Genomic DNA, 11,896 nt, shown 5'->3' with positions numbered 1-11,896 from the left:
CTTGAATATTGTCCTCTTTTCTTGTATTGTGTGGCTGGGAGGGAGGGTTACAAACTGAAACAGAAATGAAGATGGAACGACTAGAGAAATCTCATCCAGTAGAAATATTCAGAGTTCTTGTTGAACTTCATAGAAATCACACATACTGGAAGGGAAGGTTAGTCTCAATTACACCGTTTTCATGAAATTGTGGCGAGTTACTTTTCCGGCGAATGGTTTAGTCCAAAGAAATGGCCAAATCTAAACCCCTGGATTAATTGGCTGGATTTAGAATTTATATAACACACCTTTCTTCTTAGCTTTTTCAGCATACTGTGCAAACAGGACCACTGGCTTTATATTGACATCTACAAATTTTCAAAATACATAGTTTATGTTTACACATTAAGACACTTCTTTAAGATACTTCTTCAAGACACTTGTATGTCATCTCGAATAATATTTGACAATGGATGGTCTAGGAGAAGGCTTCAGTTCCTATCAACGGGAGCCTTCTCACAGTTCCCCTCCATCCATGATTGCAGTGTTGGTCATCCTCTGTGCTATAGGCAATTTCCTCTTGGATCCCACCTCATTTAATACAGTATAATCAAAATCTTGAACTATTGTAGGTGCCTATATGAGACACATCATGTCAATAGGATAACAATTTTCATACATATTTACAGTCTTTCAAATAGTGCTGACCCACAATTGTCAAGAGTCAAAGCTTGTATGTGCAGTGATTAGGAATACTGGAAGTTGTAGTTCAGCAACATTTGGAGAAACTAGGTTTTTGGCACATGATCAAGGCATTATATATGGAAAATCAATCTGGGTTTCGTCCTTTCTTCCACTTTAGAAGGCACAGAATTCCCTCTTTTTCCTTTTTTGGGGGGGAATCAAGGTGCTTGTACAGATGAGAATATGATATGACTTGAAACTTAGAAGGCTGAAAATTGCAGGTAGCATTTAGAATCGAGGGGACAAAACCAAATGAAGTATAGAGAAAAAGTTTGTAGAGGTGGAGGGAAAGGAGACATTATAGAAAATAACAAAATTACACACAATATAGACAAAACAGATTCAGAGCTTTTTTGAAGTAGCATACTTTAACAGATCCTACTGTAGACCTTTCTATGTTGATCAATTGAACTGACAGCACAACTGGGACTTCTCCTACTGATTCTCTTTGTTGTTATTGTAGTCTTGGCTAGTGTGTTTTGTGCAATGGAAATTAGCAAACTTCATCAAGGCATTAAAAAAAAAATCAAGGCTAGTATCATGGGGCTAGGATATTAGGTCATCCATAAGACTCTATAATAAAAACTGAAGGCAGAAAAGTAGTTTTATCTCCTTTTCTTATACTAGTAGAACTTCGATTTAGTTAATGATTGAAGATACAAAAAAATAGGAATAGCTATAAATAATATATAGATAAACTGATGGTTTTACTGCCATAACATGAAGCAATAACTGGGCATAGATGACTTTAAAGCATGGGTACACAACCCCCGGGCTGTGGCCCAGTACGGACCAGACCCCATTTGGAACCGGGCCACGGAAGCTGCAGACAAGCACACACATGAAGCTCCATTTGAGTGAGTGGCAGGCACACATCCCCACCACTTATGCAAATGAAACTGCGTGCATGACAGAGGTGAAATCCAGCAGGTTCCGACAGATTCTGGAGAACCAGTAATGGAAATTTTGAGTGGTTCGGAGAACTGGTAGCGGAAATTTTGAGTAGTTCAAAGAATCGGCAAATGCAACCTCTGGTTGGCCCCAAAGTGGGATGGGAATGGAGATTTTGCAGTATCCTTCCCCTGCCACACCCACCAAGCCATGCCCACTAAGCCACACCATGCCCATCAAGCCATGCCCACAGAACCTGTATTAAAAAATTGAATTTCACCACTGCATCCCTTCGCTACCCCTCCCTCCAATCCGCAAAGGTGCTGTAAAGGAATAAGACAAATTAATGGAGGATAAGGGTTTTCTCAATGGCTATTAACTATGATGAAATATAGAATTTACAGATTCAGAAGGAACCTGTAACTAAAATACTGTACTAACGGGAGAATGGCTTCTGATTGGCCAGTGAGAGAAGTAAGATGCTAGATTTATGGCAGCTTTTATCCAATGATATTAAAACCTTTGTAGAAACAGTTGGACGTACTAAATTCAGTTAGTGTTAGCCTTGGGTGCGGCTTTTGTGGACTCTTATGTTGTGACGATCTAACTTATTTGGTTACTTTATGAATTATCATATTATTGGAGCCCAGAAAATGAGTTTTTGGTATCATTTAATAAGACACATTATGTGAATACATCAGGGGTAGGTTCTGGTAGGCACTACTGCTGATTCGCTCATGTGCACGGCGTGTGCAGTGCAATAAAAATTGTTTTGCGCATGTGCAGAAGCAAAAAAGCAAGATGGTGGAGCCTACGGTCCCACCCAGAGAACCAGTTCAGGGGCATGGCAGGTCTGGGTCGCTGCCGGTTCCAGTGACCCAGGCCGCCAAACCACTCCCAGTTCAGCTGAACCAATCCGAACCGGTAGGAATCCACCACTGGAATACATCATACGGGACATGAGTCTAATATAACATATTCTTATGAGCCATGGTAGCACAGTGGTTAGAATGCAGTATTGCAGGTTGACTCTGCTCACTGCCAGGAGTTCGATCCTGACCAGCTCAAGGTTGACTCAGCCTTCCATCCTTCCGCGGTGGGTAAAATGAAGGCCCAGATTGTTAGGGGCAATGGGCTGACTCTATAAACTGCTTAGAGAGGGCTGAAAAAGCACTGTAAAGTGGCATATAAGTCTAAGTGTTAGTGCTAGTGCTATTCTTAAAGTGATGTACTTTGCTTATAATTTTATTCAGTGATGAACGCTAAAAATATGTCATAATACCATGGCTCAGTATCTAGAAGTCTGAAATTCCCAACAATGGGAATGTGGCCAACCTCCAAGTTCCATGCAATTCCTACAATATAGATGGAAAATAAACCTCATAAGCTTTAGTTGCATTATTTGCATTATTACATTATTTGTAAACCAGAAATAAGTCACCGCAGTTGCTAAACAGGGAAAATGTCGTGTGATCACCGGCATGGAGATTATCTGGGAATAGTACAAACGTTATGCCTACAACTGAATTAACTGAAGATAGATGATGGCTCTTTCTTTCTCTTCCACTCAGCAGGTAAACATTTCGGGTTGTTTAACTATGATAAAATCCAGGGAAAACAGCATCAGGGATAGGCTTACAAAAAGTAAAGGGTTGAGATAACTGTACTTTACTTCCTATTTTCACACTAGTGGGAAGAGAATCAAGAGATGCAAAATGATGTAAATACAGGTAGTCCTTGACTTACAACAGTTCATTTAGTGACTGTTCTAAGTTATGACACTGAAAAATGTGACTTATGACCTTTTTTTCACACTCATGACCTTGCAGCACCCCACAGTCACGTGATTTGAATGCTTGGCAACTGGTTCATACTTATGACCATTGCAGCGTCCTGGGGTTATGTGATCCCCCTTTGTGATCTTCAGACAAGCAAAGTCATTGGGGAAAGCAGATTCATATAACAACCGTGTTCCTAATTTAACAACTGCAGTGATTCACTTAACAAATGTGGCAAGAAAAGTCATAAAATGGGGCAAAACTCGCTTAATAAATTTCTCATTTAGCAACATGAATTCTGGGCTCAATTGTGGTTGAGGACTACCTGTATGTGACTAAAGTTATATAGGTAGTCTTTGACTTACAACAAAATTGTAATTCTGTAATTCTGTAATTCAAAATTCATTTAGTGAAGTTACAAAAGTACTGAGAAAAGTGACTTATGACTGTTTTTCACCTTATGACCATTGCAGCATCTTCATGGTCACATGATCAAAATTCAGATGCTTGGCAATTGACTCATATTTATGACATCTGTAGTGACCCGGAGTCATGTGGATCACCTTTTATGATCTTCTGACAAGCAAAGTCACTGGGGAAGCCAGATTCACTTAACAAACATGTTACTAACTTAACAATTGCAGTGGTCACTTAACAATTGTGGCAAGAAAGGTCGTAAAATGGAGCAAAATCCACTTGATAGCTGTCTTAGTTAGCAACAGAAATTTTGCGCTGTTTTTCCCCTCTGCAGCCTCTGGAACAGAGGTGGTATTCAGCAGGTTCTGACCAGTTCTGGAGAACCAGTAGCAGAAATTTTGAGTAGTTCGGAGAACCAGTAAATACCACCTCTGACTGGCCCCGCTCCCATCTATTCTCTGCCTTCTGAGTCCCAGCTGATCGGGAGGGAATTGGGATTTTGCAGTATCCTTCCTCTGCCACGCCCAGCAAGCCATCCCCACCAAGCCATACCATGCCCACCAAAACACGCCCACAGAACCGGTAGTAAAAAAAAATTGGCTCCCACCACTGCTCTGGAACTATCTCTAAGAATGTTCCTTTGAGGACACTTTTCTTAATTTTTTCAAATCTCTCCTCCTAAACCATCTTTTCCATGATATCTTAGGCACAGTTCCAAGAACAGGTCAATTTTAACTTGTCAAAGGGACCAAAGTCACCCTTAACAGCTTGGGAGAGAAAGGTGAAGGGGTCACAAGTGGATGGGGTCAAATTATACAAGTGCCAAGATCTTGGAAGGAGTTTTAGAGAGTTTGTTCTTTTTAGCTATGATATGCCTATATGAGGCGACTGTTTGCATCCATTTCCCACTTCAAAAGGCAGGAAATTATGCTATCAGTTTTCAGCAGCCACAATCAGAAAGCTACATTGCTCAAAGGGAGCTTGGGGCCACTGGTTCCTCACCCCTGCCTTCATCTTATGAATAGACACAGTTGTGTTTATACAGATGGGACATATTGTCACTTTTTAAGCACAATATTGGTGGTTTAACTTGGGTGATGTGGAATTCAGGTACTGTATTGTCATTTCTTCTTTCCACCATTAGCCCAGGAGGATTCCTTTTCTTGTACTTCCTCCTATTCTTAGAGGCTTTCCTTTATCCTTTTCCTTTGAGATTCTCCTTAGATATATGAAACCAGCAGCTGCTGCCTTTAAGACGACTATCAAAGTTTTCTCTACTGGCCAATTTCCTTGCATTTCTCTTGCATTGTGGAATGGGAAGGATGGCAGGAAATTTATATATAGACACTGAAACATTGGGATTCTGATTCAACAGATTCCATAGAATATTTGACACATATGTCTAGCCATGTACCAGATCAAGACAGGCTGTGCCTATGCGTTCATACTCGCCATTGGTGCCCCTATGCATGTGAATGCTTTCTGCACCATGCAGACAAGGCTGCCATGCTACTACTAGGCAGCTGCCTTTATATTAACCAAGGCATTTAAAGATTCAGGTGGCACGGGGGCTCTGCTGTTAAAACACTGGGCTAGTCAGCTGGACAGAGGCCAGTCCATGTTCGAACCCGATCATCACGTGATGGTGACGGGATGAGCTCCCATCCTTGCTCTGGCTCCTGTCAACCCAGCATTTTGAAAGCAGGCAAGACTTAGACTTAGAATAACTTTTTTGTCACTTTGAATGTATACTAATCGGCATACATTTAAATGAAATTTTGTTGCATACAGTTCTCAAAGGGTCATCACCTCCAATATACACTGCATAAACACCACAAAATAAACAAACAAATAAATAAATAAACAAATAAATAAACAAACAAAAACATGCAAATGAGAGTAGATAAATAGATACCACTATGGTGGGAAGATAACAGCGCTCTGTGATATCATGTTGGCCACATGACCATAGAAATGACAGCGCTGGCTTAATGGTCTTGAAATGGAGATGAGCGACTTTAGTTGGCAATGACTAGCAGAGTAAAATCCACAGGGACTCCTTGTTTTAATTTAAAAAAAATAATTTTAATTTAATGATTCAGCATTTGTACAGTAACAGTATACTAAATTTGAGTAGTGTTAATCATGGACAGCTTACGGCTTAGCACGCTGTGTAAATCCAGTCCATTTGGTTTGCTTAGGGTTCAGTCTATTGGGTGAGCTGAGAAGACAAATTAACTCTAATTAAACTAAATGTATTGAGGAAACATTGATAGGGCTCCTGCAGGTAGCTGAGACTCACAGGAATCCTCCACTTTTACACGTGGAAAAGGATCTCGCTTCTAGCAAAGGACTCCCCTGATGGGAAGTATTTGTTTCTCTTCTTCAGGAGCCCTTCCTCATAGTTTCTTTATCTTCCTTCTCCAGCGTTCCTGGCTTCTACCATATAGCATTGCACAGGTAGGCCTTCCACAAACAACTAACATGTCATAAGTGGACATTCTCAGAAGTTATTTAAGTACACTCAGGCCTACTCATGAGAACAGAATCCCCTGCTTGATGATAACCAAGTGATAGGCACACTGCTCTAGGAGATCTGACTAATCCTCCCAACACATTCCTGGAGTCACGATTGCAAATGCTTGACCTCCAGATGGGGCCATGGCCAATCCCTTCATCCTCCTCCCGTCTTCTTCCTGGTCTTTCTTCCTGCTCTTGTTATAAGATCTTTGTTTTGGAAGATGCCAGCCAGGGTTTTTAGGGCCTGCCCCCCACAGGACATCTGCAGGATTAATTCTGCCTAGAATAATGGCTGGTTTATATGTGGGTCTTTAAAAAGAAAGCTATGACAAATCTCATATTTCCTAGAAAGCCATGCCCTGTACCCTTTAGCTAAATCCAGGAGGTCATTCAAGCTAGAAGTTAAATATGGTACAATCAGATTCACATGCTCAAACACCATAGCAACATTCTGGCCACATAAAAATAAGATGTGGGTTGGTAGAAGGATATCTAGCAAACGTTCCTCTCACACAACTTTAGCTGTGCCTAAAGGAATCCCTCTTCACAACAACTCCTCATCCTTTCACTCTACTTTCGTATTTCTAGGAGCTGAATTGGATACATTGCTAAACATGTTTGATATCCAGCAATTTTATTCTTTATTATTTGGATGAAGGTAACTTCCCTGCCCCTGCCAACTGGCATTTATTGAAGATAGTTGATAACCTGGTGTTGCCTGGGTATTTATTTATAGGGTGGGGGGATGTTAGGACCAAACTTAATTTCTAATGGAGGATTTTTCCCCTTACCAGAGGGAGCCTCCTCGTGGAGTACTGTGAAGCTGTTACCATGGCAACTCCATTGCACTGTACAGTAGAAACCATTTTAGGGCAGTACAGTATAAGCTATTTTAAGGCACAACAGACTGTATCTTAACAGAACACACACCCCAAGGGGTGTTAGGGGTGTTACCCCCACATTATTTGTTTCCAGAAAGTAAGTCATCTGTGTGCCTAGTTTGGTTGAAATTGCTCGAGACATTCCAGAGTTATGTTGCAACACACAAACACATACATACACACACACACACACACACACACACACACACACACACACACACAGAGCCATTTCTATATAGATAGATAGATAGATGAAGGCTGGTTAATGGAAAAGAATGCTCCACTGCAGGCATCTGTGACTGGGGATGAAGCAGTCGTGAGGGCAGAGAGGAAAGACTGCCTGGAAACTAAATGAACCACATCCTCACCGAAGAAAACAACTGGTTTTCTCAATCCCAGCATGAGGAAGGGGAATACAGTCTTGACAACAAAACACTATTGTCTGTAGCCAGGATCTTTGTTGCAATTGTGTTTGTTCTGACAAGGATGCTCAACTGATGCAATTAAACCAGGCGTTTAGGAGACTGATCGACCCATCTAGAGAAATCAATGTACAAATGAATAGAGCTAGATCATTTCCCCAGAAGGGCCAATTAAAAAAAAAAACACCTCAAAAACAGAACCACAGATTACTACTGGCTGGCAGCCACAGCTTACAGTTCATACAACTCAAAACACATGATTAATAAGCTATAAACTATACTGGACAACAGCCGGCATTTGGTAGTAGACCCACCTTTGCATATAGACAATCAATCAGCCAGAAATAGATTCTCGCAAATAACCAGAAACAGGATGTTAATGTGAGAACAAAACACTGCAACAAACCCAGATGTCTACTTTGCTCGTATTTACCCCAACATCACCATCATGTGCGCCAACAATTTTCCATACCAGGCAAGTTGGTGCCTTAACATGTTCTTCCTCTAATTCAAAGCTTCGGAAATCTGCATAAATTACTCAGAGTAGGGTAAAAGTCTTACTAATTTAACGACTGTAGCAAAACTCACTTAACAAATGTCTTGCTTAACAACATATATTTTGGGCTCAGTTGTGATCGTAAGGTGGGGACTACCTGTATTACAATTATTAATTGATAATGTACCTATAATTTGACTTCCATACAACCTTCATAACCACTCTGTATTCCCCACCTTCCCCCTCCCCATTTCATCCCAATGTAGTTATAGACACTCCATACATTTGATGAAATGAACTGCAGCTCACGAAAGCTTATGCCTTATAATACAATGCCTGGCCTCAAAATGTGCTACCCGACTCTAATTTTCATAACCATAGATTTGTCTAGTTGTCCTTCCACAACAGTGCTGCAATTTATCGCTGCAATTTTATTGTTTGTATTGCTTTAAGTTTGTTATGTGCTTCAACACATGACCATTTAATTGAGAAATGGCGTGATGCAACTCCTTGGACTGACATTTACCAGGGTATGTTCACTCTCAAAGTGTGAAGGACTATGTAAGACTTAAAGTCTGGGAAAGAGGGAGGAGGCAGAGAGGGAAGGAAAAATAAAGAAGGCATTTGGGGATAGAAAAAATAATTTTAGCAATGGGATATTCAAGGCTGCCTAGTGAAAAATAGCTTCTGTTGGGTGCTCTCGTGAGCATAATGTGGAACAAGGAGGGGAGTAAATAATAACAGTAATAAATGTGTGTACTGCCCAACTCTTAATGACTTTGACTCACAACTATCAAGCAAAAAAATTAACATAATAAAGGGGAAAAGTGGCAAACATGATAGAGTGAAGGATCTCCCTTTCCCTTGTTGAAGGCCTGGATGAAAAACAGGGGGGGGGGGTTCATTCAAATCTCAGGGGAAATCTCATTCCGGAGGGCAGGCATTGCTACAGAGAAGGAAAACAGAAGGCTTCCTGGAAAAGGGGACTTTGTATGCGTATGTGCTGGTATCTCTCCAAAGCAAATGAAGAAAGTCCGCATGCCAAGATGAAAAGGAGGAATGAGAGGTCGTGTGTATAAGTGTACATATAAACGGGACCTGATGAAAGCTGCATAAGGGTTTCATAAATTGCTATGGTGAAGGGTGAAGAATGTAAAGTCTGCCCTGGAGCCACAGCAACTTTTTCAAAAGGAAGAGGGTGGGGTGGGGTCTCCAGGCTAGGCCACTTGAACAAACATCATTGTTGAAGGCTTATCCCAAGAGACAAAGCACTTGCCAGCTTGAAAGACCATTTCACCCAATTTTAACCATTTCCCCAGTAGCAAGGAGTCAAGGGAAGAGGTGACATTTGTATTGAGAGCAGCAGCAGCAGCAGCTTGGCCGTATCACCATACAGTCTTAAAATATCATACTAAAAACATTTCAGGGGGAGGGGATGAGAAAGAGGGACAAACATTTCCTAGCCCAGAGCTCAGAGAAACCTGGGATGGAGCCAGGAACAAGAGCCAGACAAATGTCTATGAGTAGAAGGTCCAGCAGATGCAAGTCCCAGCTGCGTGGCCTATTCCCCTTTCTAAGAAAATCCAGAGCAGCAATTGGAGCAAGCACTTTCCTTTATCAGGAGAGAGCTGGATATTTCAAAACAAAATCATATCATCATGCATTTAAGCTAAAGAAAAACACAACAAGAAATCTGTTGCTCTCAATTAGGGTTACAAAATCTAGATTACAAAAAGCAGACTACTCAGAAAATCCTCTTTGTTGCCATCCAGTGGTCACCTGGATCATCGCAGCTCACATTTGTAAATCCTACCTTTGAAAGGAGCCATTCAACCATCATTTGAAAACCTTCAAGAATATCCCACATTTTGTCCCAGTTAATTAAGCATTATTAAGCATTCAAGCAGTCTGCAGAATTAATGATATAATTTCAGTCCCAAGGTAACTGAATCTCCTTTCGTATCTTAAGTCCCAACAATCATGTTGTCAAAGAACTTGAATCTCACTGTGATAAAAGTGAAATCACTTTTCCTGAGACTATTTGTATTTTTATGACAAGTAGTTATTCTATTTATAATTTGCAGTAAGCTCTAAAGTTTTAAAATGTGCATGACTCGTGACATGTATCACCTTAGTGAGCTTCTGAATCCCACCCATCCAGAACCACTGTTGGACTGAATGTTTTACAACCTGGGGCTCTTTTACGTGCGCTGAGATTGCCATTCCCAGAATTGCCCAGGTAGCAAAATGCTATCTCTGTAAACAAGTGGGCATTGATCATTTTCCTGATTGAGAAACGAGTTCTGCTACGGTACCTATGAGTTTACTAGTTCTGTTCCAAATGAATGAATTATAAATTCTTTGCTACTTCTGCTGAAAAGCAGTTTTATATGGCCCTTTTTATGGTTTTATTTCTTTGGATAGAGTGACACATTTTGTCTACTCCAGTGGTGGTTTCCTATCAGTTTGGGCGAACTGGTACTAGTTTGGCGGCCTCTGCCATGTCCCCAAACCTGTTCCCTGGGTGTTGCCAGTGGCGCTGCCATCTTGTATTTCAGTTCTGTGCATGCGTAGAATAATTTTAATTGCACTGCACATGTGTGCACAGCATGCATCAAGTGTGCACACAAGTGAACTGGCAGTAGTGTCTGCTGGAACCCACCCCTGGTCTACTCCTATTCTATTTTATCTATTTTACAGTCTACTTCTGATTGTTGCCAGCTGTCAGCATTTCTGCTTCCTTGAGCATTTGTCAGTTTGGAAGATATTGTAGCTGGACTGCACTTAACAAGAGTCCTGTCTATATTTCTTTATAGGACAGGGTGCTCAATGTACCTTGTGCCAGTGACATGTCATTCTGGCTATTTTTGAAAATGTGTCTACATTCTTTTGGAAGAATCCATGTTCAAAAAAACATAGCTTAAAAGTTGCAGGAACAGAAAAAGGATACACATGGGATAAAAAAGGATACATATGGTATGAAGCCACCTGATGCAATGGGAGAGCTCTGTCAGACTTTATTCTGAATCCCTCCTTTAGACAATTGTTTTTGAACGTGGATTTAGATCTCTTCCAGGAAAGTGCTACACCTGTGTTCAGAAATACAGGTCTACCACAAATTACTTGCATGGATAAATTTTTCAACACTGGTTACCTGTCACTTGGGAAACTTGAAACACGGAGTTGCATCTCATATATGATCCATAGTTGATTCAGCTCACCCAATAACATTTTAAGAACAATGATTGGTGGCTGTGTTTCCCATTCACTCATGACATTGAGTGGAAAGGGAAATGGTTCCAAGGGAATCTACCAATTGTCATTTAAATTGTTCCACATTAAAACCATAAGGCCTGGGGCTGATGAGTTCCCAGCCCCACTCGAATTGTTGTGCCTGTTGCGGAGTTTTAATATGTTTTTTGTAATTGTTTGTCTTGTTTGCTTTCGTTGTATTACCCCCCTTTCCTATGAGTTTGTTAGCCGCCCTGAGTGCCTCTGGGAATAGGGCGGCATACAAATTTAATAAACCATAAACCATAAGAATTAGCTTTATTATTTGTGTATTTGAAATGAGATGCTGTATGCTTAATTTGCATGACCAAGCTGCAAAAAGCAAGGAACTTTATAAAAGCTAATTCTTTAAATAGAGCCAGTTTGCTGTGGTGATTAAAGCAGCCAGTTGTAGGAGACCGTGAGTTCATCCTGCCTTAGGCACCAAGCCAGCTAGGTGACTTTGAGCCAGTCACTCTTTCGGATCTAGGAACAAGG

The sequence above is a fragment of the Thamnophis elegans genome, chromosome 4 (genome assembly GCF_009769535.1).
Source record: "Thamnophis elegans isolate rThaEle1 chromosome 4, rThaEle1.pri, whole genome shotgun sequence".
NCBI classification, from domain to species: Eukaryota; Metazoa; Chordata; class Lepidosauria; order Squamata; family Colubridae; genus Thamnophis; species Thamnophis elegans.
This window is presented reverse-complemented; position numbering follows the sequence as displayed.